Source organism: Chiloscyllium punctatum, chromosome 2 (genome assembly GCF_047496795.1).
Source record: "Chiloscyllium punctatum isolate Juve2018m chromosome 2, sChiPun1.3, whole genome shotgun sequence".
NCBI lineage: Eukaryota > Metazoa > Chordata > Chondrichthyes > Orectolobiformes > Hemiscylliidae > Chiloscyllium > Chiloscyllium punctatum.
In genome coordinates, this window is record NC_092740.1 from 108452359 (window position 1) to 108472206 (window position 19848).

The following is a 19848-nucleotide window of genomic DNA, read 5'->3' on the forward strand; positions in this document are numbered from 1 at the left end:
ATGCATAAGCCATCCTGTTGAGATTGATGTGCCCTCCAAGGCTAGTTGCTTCTTATTTTCCAGCAGCAACAAGAGAAAAAAAAGATTATTTTTTAAATTTCATTCATCTCAGTTGATGATGAGGCAAACACTTTTCAACACTTTTACTGGTATCTACTGGACATGACTTCAAAGCTCTTCAATGATTCATTCATCTTTGACCCCTCTCTATGCCACAAAACAATTGCACGATTTTTGAATATCTAGAACAGGACTAAAGGGCCTCAACCTCTATGAGAAACAAGATTGTGAGGCTGCCCAGTGTAACCTTGAAACAAGCCACTCTCCTTTCTCTCATAATGCAAGGAGTGGTCCGAAATAAAGTTTATCTCATTACATTTGCCCAGGAATTTCATTGCTGTTCATTTCCTTTGTGCAACAATTGGCAAAGGATAATGATTTCCTTGGCACACAGGAAACACAATCTATCTGTCTGACAGCTTGGTTTTGAGTCATGGTTAGCTTCTGAGCACCCATAAGGTCATTGAAGCCCCACTTCAGCATCAGATTCAATTAAGGCTAACTGCTCTGTGGGGCTGCTGATCTCCGTGGCAAACATTCTTTGTTTTTCTGTTCTCCTTCCTTTCTATGGAAACATAATGTTCCTCCTGCCTCAGACCACCATGATCATCATCTCAAAGGCGTTGTCAGCATGCCTTGGAACTGACTCAACATGCTCCTAATGTGAAATCCAGTTCCCTCAAGATTAATAATCTCTGCCCTGCTTCTACTTTGATTCTGCCACTTTAAATGGAAGCTGTTACTTCTAGCTGTTACTTTCAGCTCACACCCTACCAGTCATTATTAGATGAACAAAATAATGGTGACCCACTAATTGGTCACTTCCTGCAAAACTTTAATGTTCACTGCACTTTGACTTCCAATGGGGACAGGGCTGTCAAAATATTTGACAAATTCCGTTCTTGCTACAGTGCTCACACTGCAGTCCACATGCAACGTTTAAATACAGAGTGCCTTTAGGAAGAGATTTCCAAGATTTTGATTCAGCAACATTGAAGGAATGATGATATGTTTCCAAGAAAGGTTAGTGAGTCACTTAGATGGGAACTTGGAGATAGTAGTGTTCCCATGTTGCTGCTGCTCTTGTCCTTCTGGATGGTAGTGGTTGTGTGGGTTTGGAAGGTGGTGTCAAAGGAATCCTGGTGAATTCCTGCAGTGCATCTTGTCAATGATATACACTGCTGTCTTGGTGGTGGGGAACTGGATGTTTTGTAAATTGTTAATTCAGTGCCTAACATTGGACAGGATCTCTTCGTTTTGGAACCCATATTTGCAAGTGACTTGTTTAAAATGATCTAAACTTATGCATATTTCATATTGAGCAAGTGGCTGAGAGAAATTCATCCCTATAGTCTACCTTGGATTCAAATTCAAGTCACAGAAATTAAAAGATGTTTGGTGTATGGGGTATTTTTCAGGCAAACTGCTGCACACATTTGTAGCTCGGTGAACTTGCTGCTTTAAGAGCACTTAAATTATAAAGAGAAACTCCTGGATATGAGATGGGTTGGCTGAAAGATGCACATATCAAATTGGAGTTCCGAATTGTTGCTGCCCCATCTAAAGGACTACAGCAATGAAGTAGTTAATTTTACTTTGGATTACATAGGTAATTAATTTATTTTTAACAAAATTTCAACAAAAACTTCCAAACCATAGATAAGATCAAAGAGGGGGAAAAAAATAATGATTTTTGATATATTCTACATCAAACAATTGGTTTGAAGTGCTGGGTAAGAAGGCATTTTTATTTTAATGATGCGCTGTTTTCAGCAAATTCCAATTGCTTGCAATCACCGTGTTGGATTTTGCAGGGAAAAGCAGAATTATTTTTGGTTCTGGTATTTTTAGGACAGTAAAAGCAATCTCAGCATTCTTCCACTATGGTAAAGAGTAATTCTTCACACACCGTACACATGGGCATGCCAATTAGAGCAGATAATATATGCACCCTGTCTGCAATTGGAGATGCAGCAAGCACGCCAGGACCATTTACTGGCAGCCTCAATAATATGGACCTGTCCCATAGATGCCCAGAGCAATATGAACTAACAACCCTCTTCCTAATACATCACAAAGTGCATTGATTTTAAACAGCATGCAGGTAGAATCCTCAATACTTCTGCCTTCCTACCAAATCTCAAGAGATCATCATCAAAATGATTCCAGTATAGAAACAATGTGTAGTTTTGTCAGGGTATTATAAACACACAATGGAGCACAGAATGTGAAGAATGTAATGTCCAAATTTCCAGTTTGTATATGTCTAAAGGTATAAGGCTAAACTTCATTCTCTTTTCTTACAGCTGTGTGTAACAACTGGACTGGAATTTACAACTCATGTCAAAATATGCCTCATTCATCTTCTCTACAGTGAAAATTGCCCTGATGTTGACATATCAAGCAACATATAACATATTACAGAAAAGCAGCAATAGCCTTGACTCTCAAGCCTTCTCTGTTATTTAACGCCATCATGCTTGATCATTTATCTCAACTCCATTTTCATGCCCACTCTTAACTTCCCTCAATTCCCAGAAAGACCAAAGAATCTATTGATCCTGGCCTTAAATTATACTCCATGTTTGAAAATCCACTAACCTCTAGTCTACAGAATCACAAAAATTCACATTTCTGTCCATGATGAAATTTCTCCTCACCTCAGTTCTAATTGACCAACGACTTAACCTGAGACTGTGTTCCATTTCTCTAGATTCCTCAATCAGTCAGTGAAATGAAAGAGATGTTCCGGAAAAAAAAACTTCCATTGATATTGCATCTCAAGGAGTTGATTGCCTTATCATGTTCCGGGCTCATGCATTCATGGTCACAGTATACATTTTATGGCCAGCCAATGAACTATTTGATGAAAGATGGTATAGGAAATGTAGCAATCAAATTACCCACAACAAGGTCTCATGAGTAGCCACAGAATGTGACCTTTGATGTTGAACGAGGAATAAACAGTGGCCGGGATACCAGAGATACTACTCTGCTCTTCACAAAATAATGTCGGGGATCTCATAGATCCATGAAAAAGAGGGGATAGAAATGAAGTCCTATCTGAAAGATATCACATCTTGCCCTCCTGAGTGGATGTAAGCAAGAATGGCAACCTTAATTTAAGTGCTTATATCCAAATAAGTTAACATCCTCCTGTCTAAGTACCCAACAATGAAATGATTTCCAATAACTTGTTATGATACGGGGTAAACCCTCCTGCTTAATTTAAACCAGAAACACAGTAAAGATATATCCCATGCAGTAATCCGTGAAAATTCGAGAGGCCAAGGAGTATTTCAAGTAAAAATTAACAACTTTATTTCTTAAAGTATAACAGACTAATTAACTAATATTATAACTACTTCCTCTAACCTATCTTTTAGCTTCCTTTCTATAATACTCATCTGTTAACCACTCCACCCCCCCCCCCAGCCAATCAAGAGTTTCCAAACAAATCAAGTTTTCAAAACCAGCCAGCTGTTGGATCTTCTATTTGGATCTTCCTGTGTCTACTTTTCTTCTTCTTAGGGATTATGCTTCACTGGTCACAGATTGATTAAAGTACCTTTAAGAGAGCTATTTTTCAAGCTGTATCTACATGCTGGCGGCATGGCAGTTCTCCTCTAAACTGTTCAACTTTCATTGGTCTTATACCCCCCCAAAGATCGGATTGTGTCATTGGCTTTTAAGATTGTCAATATACTAAATTCAAACTTGATTGGAATTTGGTATTTTTGGGGGTATAATTTAAACAGATTGGCCTAATTCGAATCTGATTTTGTCTCCAGGCAACTCCGCTAATCTAGGTTTTGACCAAGTGTTACATTGTTACCTTATTGAGAGCACTTGTAGCTGCCAGGTAGTTTTGCTACACCCACATCTTCATAACAAGCTATCTTCACTTTATTTCACAATATTTGTCTTATTTTCATTCATTGGATGAGGATGTTGCAGGCTAGGCCAGCATTTATTGTCCATTCCTAACTACCCAGAGAGTAGTGAAAAACCAACCAATTGGCTGGAAGATTAGATAAGGATGGCATATTCCTTCCCTAAAGGACATTAGTGAACCCAATGGGATTTTCCTGACAACCAACAATGGATTCATGGTCATCATTCGGCTCTTCATTCCAAAATTGCATCAAATTCAAATTCCACCATCTGACGTGTTGGAACAGCTAAAAGGGTGGCATGCTGCCTCACAGTGCCAGGATGTGGGTTCAATTCTACTTATGGGTGACTGTGTGGAGTTTGCATATTCTCCCTGTGTCAGAGTGGGCTTCCTCCAGGTTCTCTGCTCTTCTCACACAGTCCAAAGATGTACAGGTGAGGTGGCTAAACTGCCCAGTCGTGTCCAGGGATATATAGGCTAGGTTGATTTGCCATGTGAAATGCAACATTATGGAGATGGATGGGTCTGATTGGGATGCCTTTCAAAGGGTTGGTGTAGACTGATGAGTCAAATACCCTGCTCCTGCACTGTAGGAATTCTATGATGATTATTTGGGTCTTTGGATTCATAGTTCAGCAATAATATTATTTGGCCACCACCTTCCTTTTGTGTTGGCATTGTTATTATGGATATCAGGATATGCATTGTGAATTACAATAGGTACTTGGATATCCATTATTAGCTGGTATATATGTATGATTATAATTAGATGGAATCTAAATCATTACCAACACAGAGGTAGTTTACAGTAAAATATCAGACTCTTTGTGCTTGAGAGGTGAGATGAAAGTGACTGCCCTTGACATTAAAGCAATATTTGACTGAGTTTGGCATCAAGAATCCTAATAAAACTGAAGCTAATGCAAAGACAGCTGTCTCACAGCCTAGTCAAGCAACAGCCTGACATAGTCATACTCACAGAGTCATACCTTACAAACTATGCCCCGGACACCACCATCACCCTCCCTGAATATGTCCTGTCTCACCGGCAGGATGAATCCAGCAGACGTGGCAAGACAGTGGTATAGAGTTGGGAGGGCGTTGCTCTGGGAGTCCTCAACATTGACTCCGGATCGTATGAAGTCTCATGGCTTCAGGTTAAACATGGGCAAGGAAACCATCTGCTGATTGCCCCATACTGTCTTCCCTCAGCTGATGAATCAGTACTCCTCCATAACACTTCGAGGAAGTACTGAGGATGTCAAGAGCACAAATGTACTCTGGATGGAGGATTTCAATATCTACCACCAAGAGTGGCTTGGCAATAATGCCACTGATCGAGTTGGAAGGGTCCAAAATGACATAGCTGCTAGGCTGGGTCTGTGGCAAGTCGTGAGGGAACCAACAAGAGGGTAAAACATACTTGACCTCCATGACAGTACCAGTAAGAGTAACCACTGAACAGTCCTTGTGGAGACTGTTGAAAACAATCTCCATTATGTTGTGTGGCACTATCACCGTGCTAAATGAGGCAGACTTTGAACAGATCTAGCAACTCAAGATTGGGCATTCATGAGGCGCTTTGGGACATCAGCTGCAGAAGAATTGTAATCCAACATGATCTGTAATCTCATGGCCTGGCATGGCTCCCACTCAAACATTACCATCAAACCATAGGATCAAGCCTGGTTCAATGAAGATTGAGGAGGGCAAGCCAGGAGTAGCACCAGGCATACCTGAAGATGAGGTACCAACCTGGTGAAGCCACCAAACAGGACTATTTGCATGCCAAACAGCATAGTCAGCAAGTGATAACCAGAGCTAAGCGATCCCACAACTAACAGATCAGATCAAAGCTCTGCAGTCCTGCCATATCCAGTTGTGAATGGTGGCAGATGATTAAACAACTCACTGGATGGAGGAGGCTCCACAAATATCTTCATCTGCAGTGATGGAAGAGCCCAGCACATCAATGTAAAAGATAAGGCTGAAACTTTCGCAGCAATCCCCAGCATTATGGATACCAGTCTTCAGCCAATTTGATTCACTCCACATAATTTCAAGAAATTGTTGAAATTGTTGAAATGCAGCCTGCATACTGCAAACGCTACAGGCCCTGACAATGTTCCAGCAACAGTACTAAAGATTTATGTTTGAGAATGTGCTGCTCCCCTAGCCAACCTCTTCCAGTACAGTGTGTTGCTGGAAAAGAACAGCAGGTCAGGCAGCATCCCAGGCTCTGGCCTGAAACATCGATCCTCCTACTCCTTGGATGCTGCCTGACCTGCTGTGCTTTTCCAACAACACACTCTCAACTCTGATCTCCAGCATCTGCAGACCTCACTTTCTTCCAGTACAGTTACAATTATCCGACAATTTCAAAAATTGCCCAAGTATATCCTGTACATAAAAAGCAGGAAAACTCAAACCCGCCCAATTACTGGTCCATCAGTCTACCCTCAATCATCAGTGAAGTGATGGAAGGTGTCATCAACAGTGCTATCAAGCAGCACCTGCTCAGCAATAACCTGCTCAGCGAATCCCAGTTTGAGGTCAGCCAGGGCCACTCAGCTCCTGACCTCATTACAGCCTTGGTTCAAACATAAACAAAAAAGCTGAATTCCAGACGTGAGATGACACTTAACATCAAGACTGAAGTTGTTTGAGTATAGCATCAAGGAGCACGAACAAAACTGGAATCAATGGGTATCACAGGGAAAACTCTCCGGTTGTTAGAGACATACCTGACACATTGGCAGATGGTCGTTGTTGTTGGAGGCCAGTCATCTCATCTCCAAGACATCTCTGCAGGTGTCCTCAGGGTAGTGTCCTAGGTCCAACTATCTTCAGCTATTTCAGCAATGACTTTCTTTCCATCATAAGGTCGGGGGTGGGGATGTTCGCTGATGATTGCACAATGTTCAGCAACATTCCTGACTCCTCAGACACTGAAGCAGTCCGTGTCCACATGCAAAACAATCTGGACAACATCCAGGCTTGGGCTAACAATTGGAAAGTATCATTTATTCCACACAAATGCCAGGCAATGACCATCACTAATAAGAGACAATCTAATCACTGCCCTTTGTCATTCAATGGTGTTACCATCACTGAATCCTCTGCTATTGGCATCCTGGAAGTTTTCATTGATCAGAAACTCAACTGGTCTCGCCAGATAAACACAGTGGCTACAACATCTGATCATGGACTAGGAATTCTGCAGAAAGTAAGTCACTTCCTGACTCTCCAAAGCTTATCTACTGTCTATAAGACACAAGGAAAGAGTATAATGGAGTACTTGCCTGGATAAGTGCAGCCCCGACAAAATTCAAGAAGCTTGACACCATCCAGGAAAAAGCAGCCTAACTGATTGGCACTGAATCCACAAGCATCCACTCCTTCCACTATCATTGCTCCGTAGCAGCAGTGTGTACAATCTACAAAATGCACTGCAGAAATTTACCAAAGATCCTCAGACTGCACCTTCCAAACCCATGACCACATTTACCTGGAAGGACAAGAGCAGCAGATAGATGGGAATACCATCATCTTCAGGTTCCCCTCCAAACCTCTTAACAGCCTGAGTTGGAAATATACCACTGTTCGTTCACTGTCGCTGGGTCTAAATCCTGGAATTCCCTCCCTAATGCCATTACAGGTCAACCCACAGCAGGTGGACTGCAGACATTCATAAAGGCAACTCACCACCACCCTCTCAAGGGCAACCAAGGACAGGCAATAAATTGCTGGCCAGCCAGCGACACCCATATTCCACAAAATGAATAAACATTTAAAAAGTCTGGAGAAAACCCTCAGCTGATTGGAATCAAATTTTGTACAAAGCGTGAAATGGCAGATGAAGTTTAATTTAGATTAATGCGAGGTGCTGCATTTTGGGAAAGCAAATCTTACCAGGACTTACACTTAATGGCAAGGTTCTAGGGAGCATTGCTGAACAAATAGACCTTGGAGTGCAGGTTCATAGCTCCTTTAAAGTCACAGGTAGATAGGATAGTGAAAAAGGCATTTTGTATGCATTCCTTTATTAGTCAGAGTATTGAGTATGGAAGTTGGGAGGTCATGTTGTGGCTGTACAGGACATTTTATTTGGCCACTTTTGGAATATTCCGTGCAATTCTGGTCTCCTTCCTATTGGAAGGATGTTGTGAAACTTGAAAGAGTTCAGAAAAGATTTACAGGATTTGTTGCCAGGGTTGGAGGATTTGAAGTATAGGGAGAGGTTGAATAGGCTAGGGCTGTTTTCCCTGGCGCATCAGAGGCTGATGGGTGATCTTATAGAGGTTTATAAAATCATGAGGAGCATGCATAGGATAAATAGACACAGTCTTTTCCCTGGGATGGGGGAGTACAGAACAAGAGAACATAGGTTTAGGTGGGAGGGGAAAGATATAAAAGAGACCTAAGGGGAAACCTTTTCACGCAGAAGGTTTTAGATTAGATTAGATTACTTACAGTGTGGAAACAGGCCCTTCGGCCCAACAAGTCCACACCGCCCCGCCGAAGCGCAACCCACCCATACCCCTACATCTACCCCTTACCTAACACTACGGACAATTTAGCATGGCCAATTCACCTGCCCTGCACATCTTTGGACTGTGGGAGGAAACCGGAGCACCCGGAGGAAACCCACGCAGACACGGGGAGAATGTGCAAACTCCACACAGTCAGTCGCCTGAGGCGGGAATTGAACCCGGGTCTCTGGCGCTGTGAGGCAGCAGTGCCACCCACAAGGTGGTACATGTATGGAATGAGCTGCCAGAGGAAGTGGTGGAGGCTAGTACAATTGCAACATTTAAAAGGCATCTGGATAGGTATATCAATAGAAATAGTTTGGTGAGATATGGGCCAAGTGCTGGCAGGTGGGACTAGATTGGGTAGGGATATCTGATCGGCACGACGAGTTGGACTGAAGGGTCTGTTTCCATGTTGCACGTCTCTATTACTCTATGATTCTAAGATGGTTGTTGTTGTTGGAGGCCAACTCAGTCTCAAGACATTGCTGCAGGGATTCCGCTGGATAGTGTCCTTGGCCCAACTATCTTCAGCTACTTCATTAGCAGTCATCCTTCCAATATAAGGTCAAAAGTAAGGAAGTTTACTGATAATGGTATAAAATTCAATACCATTTTTAACAGCATGGATAAATCATTCCTTCGCTTGAAAAGTGTTCCATGTTAGACTATTCAATCGCTCATAACATACATGCCAAACAGGTATCATGCAAAAACCATCTCCCTCAGAAAATCTGCTAATCACGCAGAGACACTCAAAGGTGTAGTCATTATTGAATTCACCATTATCGATATTCCGGGAGTAACCTTTAAACAGAAATCGAACTGGACTTGATACATAAATGCTGTGACTACAAGAGCAAATCAGAAGTGAGGAATCTTGCAGTGAGTAAATTATCTCCTGACTCCCAAGATCGATCCACTATTTGTGAGTCATGAATGTAATGGAATATGCAAAAATGCAAATATGAGGAGCAGGAGTGGACAGTTCAACCCCTTGAGCATCCTCTGCCATTCAATAAACCGCATTGAATTGGATTGTGACCTCAACCCCCTCCACTTTTCTTTCCATTTCTCTAAACCCTCAACTCCCTTGTCAATAAAAATCCATCTCATTCAATTTTATATATATTCAATGCTCATGAGGGAAAAGAATTCAAGAGACCAAAGACTCTCAGTTAGAAAAAAAAACTTTATCTCAGTGATAAGTGGAAGACTTCAAATGTTTAAGTTGTGACTCCTACTTCTTAACTCTCCCACATCTGGCATCCTGTCAAATCTCCTTCAGTAAGACCACCTTCATTTTTCTAATTTCCAAAGGTAAGACCGACCTGCTCAACATTTTGTCCTAAAGTAGGCATCCCACAAGTCAGACAAGTGACCATACAGCTTAGAATATATACGATAGCAGAGGAACAGGCCCTTTGGCCAACATGTCTGTGGTGGCAATAATATCATTCGAAATAAATTTATCTGCCTGTACAAGGTCCATAACTCTCTGCTCCGTCTCCATTCATGTGTCTGTCAAAATGCCTCTTAAACTTTGCTGATATATTTGCATCTAATATCTTCCCTGGTACTGCATTCCAGGCACATGACAGTCTCTGTAAAAACTTGTCTCACACATCCCCTTTAAACATTGTCCCTCTCACCTTAAACCTATGCCTCCTAGTATTTGACATTGCCATCAAGGAAAAAAAGAACTTCAACTAACCATGCCTCTCATAATTTTATATGCTTCGATCAGATCGCCCCTCAGTCTCCAACACTCAAGGAAAATTATCCAAGTTTGACCAATCTCTCCTTTTAGCTAATACATTCCAATCCAGTCAACATCCTGGCAAGTCTCTTTTGTACCCTCTCCAAAGCCTCCATATTCTTCCTATGGTGTGCTGACTAGAACAGCATACTCCAAATGTGGCCTAACTGAAGTTTTGTATGACTGCAACATGACTTACCAACTTTTATACTCAATACCTTAACTGAGGAAGACAAGCATACCGTATGCCTTCCTTCCCACATTATCCACCTGAATTGTCACTTTCAGTGAGCAATGGACTTGGACCACAAGATCCCCCTCTATATCAATGCTCCTAATGGCCCTGCCATTTACTGTATACTTTCCTTTTGCATTTGATCTCCTAAAATGCATCATCACATGCTGGTCTGGATTAAAGTCCAACCCTCTTTTCACTGCCCAACTTTGTAACTGATGTGTTTCCTCCTTTTGACAACCTTCCTCACAATCCACCAATTTTTGTGTCATCTGCAAACTTACAAATTATATCACTTACATTTTTATCCAAATGATTTATATATATTACAAGCAGCAGAGGTACCAGCACTGATCCTTGCGGAGTGCTACTGGTCTTAGACTTTCAGTCAGAAAAACACCCTCCACAAGTACTTTCCGTCTTCTAAGATCATCTAGTTTTGTATCCAACTTACCAATGCACTGTCGATTCCATGTGACATAATCTACTGGACTAGCGTACCATGAGGGACATTGTAAAATGCTTTCATGGCTTTAGTAAAGTCCATGTGGACAACAGCCATTGCCGTACCTTCATCAGTCATCTTCATCACTTGCTCAAAAAACTCAAATAAATTTGTGAGACAAGACCTCTGCTCACAAAGCCATGCTGACTATTCCAATAAATCTATTTTTGTCCAAGTGCGAGTGACTCTTGTTCCCAGGAATCTTGTTCAATAATTTCCTTACTACTGATGGTGGGCTCACAGGCCTATAATTTTGTGGATTATTCCTGTTACCCTTCTAAAAGAAAGAAATGGCTATTGTTAGCTATTCTCCTGTCTTCTGGAACCTCGCCTGTGGCTAAAGAGGATACAAACATCTCTGGCAAAGTTTCTGAAATATCCTCCTTTGCCTCCTTTCTTATCCTGGAATAGATCCCTTCAGGACATGGGAACTTATCAGACTTAATGTTTTTCAAAACACCCAACACTTTCTCTTTCTTAATATTGATGACATGGAGGTGCCTGTGTTGGACTGGGCTGGATAAAGTCACATGACACCAGGTTATAGTCCAGCAGGTTTATTTGAAATCACAAGCTTTCTGAGGGCTGCAATTCACCTGATGAAGGAGCAGTGCTCCAAAAGCTTGTGATTTCAAATAAACCTGTTGTACTATAACCTGGTGTTGTATGAATTCTGACTTCTTAACATTGCCATGCCTTAGAATATTAACATACCCCTCCCTCATCCATATTCTTCGCCTTGATAAATACCAATGCAACGTACACATTAAGGACCTCACCTACTTTCTCTGGCTTCATGTATAAATTCCATCCTTTGTTCTTGGGTGGGCTTACTCTTTCCCTAGCTACCCTCTTTCTTCTAATATATGTATAAAATGCCTTGGGATTCTCCTTAATCCTATGTGCCATGGACATTTCATGGCCTCTTTTAGCCCTTCTAATTCTTTATTTAAGTTATTGACTGCTTTCCTTATGTTTCTCAATTGTCTTGTCTGATTTCAGTTTCCTAAACTTCTCATATTCTGCCATTTTCTTTTTTGACTAAACATTCAATATCTCTTGACTTCCAGTGTTCCCGAATCTTGCCAGTCTTATCTTTCATCCCCACAAGTACATGTTGGGCCTGAACTAACCTTTAAAAGGCTACCACATGTCAGATGTGGATTTGCCTTCAAATAGCCATCCCCAATCTAATTTCCCCAGTTCCTGCCTAATACTGTTACAATTAGCCTTTCCCCAATTTAGCATTTCACTCAAGGAGTAGTCTTATTATCTTCCATAACTATCTTAAAGAATTATGATCATGGTTCCCAAAATACTCCCCCACTGAAACTTTGATCACTGGACAGGCTCATTCCCCAATACAATGCCTAGAATGGTTCTTTCCCTAACTGTCACATGCTTTGCATTAACCTGTCCTGCCATGTTCATTAATCTGGAGCTGACTGTTCTTCTTCTTGACTTACTTGACTTAACATCTACCTTCTCCTCAATCACTCCACATGCTGGTCTGGTTCCAAACCCCCATACCACACTTGTTTAAATCCTCCTGAGTGATACTGGTAAACCTCCCTGTAAGAATATTGATCCTAATGGTCTAGATATCTGAAGCCCTCCCTCTTACAGCAGTTCTATAGCTGTATTATCTTCCTATTTTTGGCTACATGGCACAGGGAGTAATCCTGAAATTATAACCCAGAGGTCCTGCTTTTCAGCTTTCTACTTCCTCTAAATTCCCTTTGCAGGACCCCATATCTCTTCCAGCCCTTTGTTGTTAGTACCAGTATGGATCACACTTCTAGTTCATCACTCTGCCTTTGCAGAATATCCTGTACCTGATCAGAGGCATTCTTGATCTTAGCACCAGAGAAATTCTTGACCCTAGCAACACATCATCCAGGAGTCTCACTTATGGGCCATAGAGATGCTTATCTGTGTTCCTAACTTTAGAGTATCCTATCACCACTACTCACCTACACTTTGACTCTCCCACTGTACAACAATGTGAATTGTGGTTTCACTTATCTGGCATCTTCTCTGAACTACTTCTACTGTAGTTATACTCTTTCTTAAGGAAACTAAACTGTACACGGGACGCCAAATGGTCTTCACTTGAAATATTAGTGCAGTTCAAAAAGCATTCAGGAAACTTGACATCATTATGACAAGCAGTCCAGTTGAGTGACATGCCTTCCAACATTTTAAACATTAATTTCCTCCATCACTGTTGTGCAATGGTTGCATATGCGCCATATATCAGATGCACTTTATCAGCTCACCAACCCTCCCTCACCAGCACCTTCCAGTCTTCAAACTCTATCAATTTGAGGGTTAAGGGTAGCATTTGCATGGCATTGTGCCCACCTCCAGACTCTCCTCCAAGTCACATACCATTTGTACTTGGAACTGTACAAATTCCTTCATTCTCACTTGGTCAAACTCCTGGAATACTATATACTTGGTTTGGGATGTGTGTAATCATGAACTAATGTTATATACTATAGTCCTGTATGCCCTTGATTTTAGGTTACATTTGTCCCAGTTCTCTAATGTTGGTTGGTTGGTAATCCTTTTATGCTTTATTATGTCCAGTAGTTTGGCTATAGACATAAAAAAGTAATCCTAAATTTTCATCTCCACTACTATGGAAGTGCAGTTGGTTGGTTTTCTGTCAGTTTCCATTTCAGACTTTTCTCCTGTTCAGATTATGCAATGATTTCATGCTCAATTACATTACTGATTAATGTACATTAAGTCCTTACTTCACAACTCAAATGGAAGGCAGATCATCACCACCCTCTGAAGAAGAGTAAGGGATTGGCAATCAATATCAAAGGGATCGGTTAAAGTGTGTCTGCTTTAATGCAAGGAGTGTCCGAAATAAGAGTGATGAACTGAGAGCATGGATCAGTACTTGGGGCTACGACGTCGTGGTCATAACAGAGACGTAGGTTTCACAGGGGCAGGAATGGTTGTTTGGTGTTCCAGGGTTTAGAACATTCAGAAAGAGCAGGGAGGGTGGAAAAAGAGGAGGGGGTGTAACGTTGCTAATCAGAGAGTGCATCACAGCTACAGAAATGAAGGTAGTTGAGGAAGATTTGTCTACTGAGTCAGTATGGGTGGAAGTTAGGAACAGCAAGGGAACAGCCACCGCATTGGGGGTTTTCTACAGACCATCTAATAACAGTAGAGATATTGAGCATCTCAAAGGCGAGCAGATTCTGGGAAAATGCAAAAGTATTAGGGTTGTTGTTATGGGTGATTTCAATTTTCCCAATATCAACAGGAACCTCCTAAGTGCAAATGGTTTGGATGGAGTCGTTTTTGTCAGGTGTGTTCAGGATGGTTTCCTGACTGTGGGAGATTAGAAATGTAGTTTCTGCAGGTGGGGGAGGGGGTGTTGTGGAGGGAGGGGAAGGAGAACATTATACAAACAGTCGAGAAATTCTTGTAGCATACTTAAGGCTAAGACCTTAATGAATATAGAGGGTATTTAAAAGAAAATAGTTTTAAGCTAAGAAGTAAGTATGAAGAGTTGTAGCTGATCACAAAAAGAAGCAGTAGAGGCATTTCACAATAAAGCTTATAGTACGATAAGAGAAACTGTATAAAAGAACAAGCTGTAACAAACAAGGAACAAAGAATGCAAGGACAGCAGGATGGCCAGATAAGAAAATAACTAGAGAAAAAAAACAAGTGAGGTAACCGGCTTATGATAGGATGGGAAAAGGGAGGTGTGATTCCGCAACTTGCAAACTTAATAAGAATGCTTACATGCTTTGTTTTGGCGCGCATTTCTGCTTGATTGCAGAGGCATCCGGTACTTGCAAGACTGTAATAAATTGTTCTTGTTTCCAAGGCTTTGTCTCAGGCTGATTTGTGAGTGAGTTCTGTTTCTCACAGTTACTCAGTATGTAGACAGACCGACGAGGGGAGAGGACATTTTGGATTTGGTACTCTGCAACAAGCCAGGACAGATGTCAGATCTCGTGGTGGGAGAGCGCTTTGGGGAAAGTGATCACAGCTGTCTCACATTTAGCATAGCCTTGGAGAGTGAAAGGAGTAGTTACCGAGGGAAGATATTTAATTGGGGAAAAGGAAATGATGACGCTATCAGACAGGAGTGGGGAAGTACAGACTGGGAGCAATTGTTCCACAGAAAGGGCAAGGCAGACATGTGGAGGCTATTTAAGGAGCAGTTGTTGCAAGTGATGCACAAATTTGTTCCTCTGAGACAGGTAAGAAGGGGTAAGATTAAGGAACCTTGGATGACAAGAACAGAGGAACATTTCATCAAAAGGAAGAAGACAGCTTTCATAAGGTGGAGGAAGCAAGGATCTAGCACAGCTTTAGAGGATTACAGGTGAGCTAGAAAGTAGCTCAGAATTGGACTGAGGAGAGCCAGGAGGCGGCACTAAAAAGGCTTCGCAAGAAGGATTAGGGAGAACCCAAAGGCATTTTACTCAAATGTGAGGAATAAGAGAATGATCAGGGAGAAGGTAGGGCCGACTGGGGATAGCAGAATGAATTTGTGCGTGGAATCTGAGCAGATAGGGGAAGCCCTAAATTAAGTTTTTGCTTCAGTTTTCAACAAGGAAAGGGAACTTGTTGTAAATGAAAACTTAGAGGAGCTGGGACACAGTCTTAACCAGATCAAAATTGATGAAGTTGATGAGCTGGAAATTTTGGAAAACATTAAGATTGATAAGTCTCCAGGGCCAGACCAGAGTTATCCTAGGTTGCTCTGGGGAGCGAGAAAGGAGGTTGCTAAGCCGCTGGTGAGGATATTTGTCTCCTCACTCTCCACAGGAGTCGTACCAGAGGATTGGAAGGAGCCAAATGTTGTTCCCCTTTTCAAGAAGGGTAATAGGGAATGTCCTGGCAAGGGCTATTGCCTGAAACGTCGATTCTACTGCCTGAACTGCTGTGCTTTTCTAGTACCACTCTGATCTAAACTCTGGTTTCCAGCATTGGCAGTCATTGTTTTTACCTAATTACAGACCAGTCAGTCTTACTTCTGTGGTCAGCAATGTTTTGGAAAGAATTCAGAGGGATAGGATTTATGACTATTTAGCAAACCATAGTGTGATTAAAGGCAGTCAGTATGGCTTTGTGAGGGGCAGGTCATGCCTTACCAATCTTATTGAGTTCCTTGAGGAGGTGTCAAGACAGGTCAACGACGGTCAAGCAGTGGATGAGGTGTATATGGACTTCAGCAAGGCATTTGACAGGGTTCCCCATGGTGGGCACATTCATAAAGTTAGGAAGTATGAGATACAGGGAGGTTTGGCTATCTGGATTCAGAATTGGCTGGCTGACAGAAGGGAGAGAGTGGTAGATCCCTCAAAGTTGCAACCCAAGTGGATAGGGTTATTCAGAAAGCATGTGGTGTTTTGGCTTTCATTAACAGGTGGATTGAGTTTAAGAGCCGCGAGGTTTTGCTGCAGCTCTACAAGTCCCTGGTGAGCCCACGCTTGGAATATTGTGTCCAGTTCTGGTCGCCCTATTATAGAAAAGATACAGAGGCTTTGGAGAGGGTGCAAAGAAGGTTTACCACAATGCTGCCTGGACTGGAGGGTTTGCCTTGTGGAAGAAAGCTTGAATAAGCTTGGACTTTTCTCTCTGGAGAGAAGGCGGAAGAGAGGAGACCTGATCGAGGTATACAAGATAATGGGAGGAATAGATAGAGTCAATAGCCAGAGACTTTTCCCCAGGGCAGGATTGACTGGTACAAGAAGTCATAGTTTGAAGATATTAGGAGGAATGTATAAAGGAAATGTCAGGGGCAGGTTCTTTACCCAGAGAATTGTGAATGCATTTCCAGCTGTGGTAGTGGAAGCAGAGTCATTGGGGACATTTAAGTGACTGCTGGACATGCACATGGATAACAGTGAGTTGAGGGGTGCATAGATTGTTACTATATTTTGCATTAGGATTAAATTTCTGCACAACATCGTGGGCCAAAGGGCCTGTTCTGTGCTGTACTTTTCTATGTTCTATGTTCTATGTTCTATCATCCTTGCTAGCAATGCTAACATCTCAAGAACAGATTTTTTAAAGTTGCTGTGAGGTGGCATGGTGGCTCAGTGTTTAGCACTGCAGTCTCACAGTGTTACGGACCCGGGTTCATATCCAGCCTCGGGCAACTATCGGTGTGGAGTTTGTACATTCTCCCCGTGTCTACGTGGGTTTCCTCCAACAATCCAAAGATGCGCTAGTGTGGTGGATTGGCCATGATAAAGTGAGTCTAGTGTCTGGTGTATTAGTCAGAGGGAAATGGGTCTGGGTGGGTTACTCTTCAGAGGGTCAGTGGGGCTCAATGGCCTGTTAACACATTTTTTGAATTAGTGGTGCTGGAAAAGCATAACAGTTCAGGCAGCATTCGAGGACCAGCAAAATCTACCCCTTTGGTCTGGAGGAAGTGGGAGGATTCGAAGGAGAAATTGTTAAGGGTGAGGATCAGTTCGGCCCAAATGAATGAGAGTGTCGGTGGGAGGGTACTGTTGGGGACATCAGGAGAGGAAAAAAATGGATGGCTTGGAGGCCCTGGTCATGGCGGATGGAGGTATAGAGGGATTGGATATCCATGGTGAAGATGAGGCATTGGGGGCCAGGAAAACGGAAGTCTTAGAGGAGGTGGAGGGCATGGGTGGTGTCTCGAACGTATGTGGGGAGTTCCTGGACTAGGGGGGATAGGACAGTGTTGAGGTAGGTAGAGATGAGTTCAGTGGGGCAGGAGCATGCTGAGACAATGGGTCAGCCAGGGTGGTCAGGCTTGTGGATCTTGGGAAGGAGGTAGAACCGAGCAATGCGGGGTTCCCGGACTATGAGGTTAGACGCTGTGGGTGGGAGATCTCCTGAGGTGATGAGGTTCTGTATGGTCTGGGAGATGATGGTTTGGTGATGGGGGTGGCGTCATGGTCAAGGGGGCGGTAGGAAGAGGTGTCCTCGAGTTGGCATTTGGCTTCAGCGGTGTAGAGGTCAGTGCTCCAGACTACCACTGCGCCCCCTTTATCTGCTGGCTTGATGGTGAGGTTGGGATTGGAGCAGAGGGATTGGAGGGCTGCACGTTGTGAGGGTGAGAGGTTGGAGTGGGGGAAGGGGTAGACAGGTTGAGGCGATTAACGTCCCGGTGGCAGTTGGAAATGAAGAGTTCAAGAGCGGGTAATAGGCCAGCGCGGGGTGTCCAGGTGGATGCAGTGTGTTGGAGGTGGGCAAAGGGGTCCTCGGAAGGTGGGCAGGAGTCCTGATTGTGAAAGTAAGCTCGGAGGCGGAGGCAGCGGAAGAAGTGTTCGACGTCACGGCATGTATTAAATTCATTGAGGCGTGGATGGAGGGGGATGAAGGTGAGCTCTTTGCTGAGGACTGATCGTTCGTCCTCAGTGAGTGGAAGGTCTGGAGGGATGGTGAAAACTCGGCAGGGCCAGGAGCTGGGATCTGGTGTGGGTGTGGAGCTCGGAGTGGGGGCGGAGCCAGTAACTGGAGTGGGTGTGATGGTGGGGAGAATGGAGGTGGAGTCATTAGCAGGGGTGGTGTTCCCCTCAGGGTTCTGGGGTCCGGGAATGGTGACAGTAGGATATGTGGGGGGGGGGGGGGGGGTCGTGTCATTAGAATGCAGGTGAGTGTCATTGGTGGGGGCAGACGTGTTGGCAGCCACGGTGGTAGGGGTGGCGGAAGTCAGTGAGCATGTGACATCAGCGATGATGTGAGGGGCGAAAGTGATGTCACATGTGGTGTATGAGGAATTGTGAGGGGTGGAAGTGGTTGTGGGAGTGGCCATGATTGGGGGCAGAAGTGACATTATCAGTCAGCATGGGGGTGGCAGCTGCACCAGCAGCATGGCTAATGGAGTCCAAGTAGTTATAGAGGCCGGGGGAATCTTCTGGAATGTTTGAGGAGCGCTGGTTATGGAGGTGATAGATAAAGGTTTGTTGTACTTACAGTTTTTGATGTTTGAGATGGAGTTGAAATAGTGTTTGTTGAGAGTCTGAATTCTCCTGAGGATGTAGTACAGAGTGGGTCCTTTGCAATTCTGAGAGAGTGTGGCCCTCAGCTGAGGCAGGGCTGACTGTCGAGATGCTAGATACCGGCGCATTGCTGCAAGCGTGGAGTGGAGGATCTTGAAGTAGAACTGTTGCTGGTGTTTTTGAATCTGTAGTCTGTACTGTTTGTCCTGTTCGGGTCAAAACTCTGCTGGTTTAAAGGTGGTCCGGAGTCCCTGTGGGATGAGTTGGTCACGGAGGCAGGCACTGAGAAAGCAAATGTGGCTGTAGTAGCGAGTTTGTTTCAGGACATGATTGAAGAGCTTCAGGGCAGGAGGGAATGATCTGGGAGTTGCAGTAGGAGAGGAACTCCCTGAGGTTCTTGTAGAGAGCGGAGGAAAAATTCTTCAAGGCAGGCATCCTTGCAAGAGGATTCGCAGTAGGGTTAAAATCAACTAGGTAAAAACAATGACTGCAGATGCTGGAAACCAGATTTTGGATTAGTGGTGCTGGAAGAGCACAGCAGTTCAGGCAGCATCCGTGGAGCAGCAAAATCGACGTTTCAGGCAAAAGCCCTTCATTAGGAATAGGAAATCTAATAAAATCAGTGCAATAAGGTTATATTCAACAATTAGTATTATGGTTTGGAAAAGTTAGCATTAAATTCAAATGGAAGGAGGGACTGGGATATTGGTAGGAGGGTAAACCCATTGGCAGCTCAGAGTGATCCCTGCCCAATTTTATTACCAATGTGTTATTACCAATGAAATCTCCTTCACAACACCAGGATTGTGTGCAGTTCTATCTGGTGCAGTTGTTGTTGCTCTGTCAAAGCCTGGTGAACTGATAACTGATATATTGTTGTTCAATACATGACTGC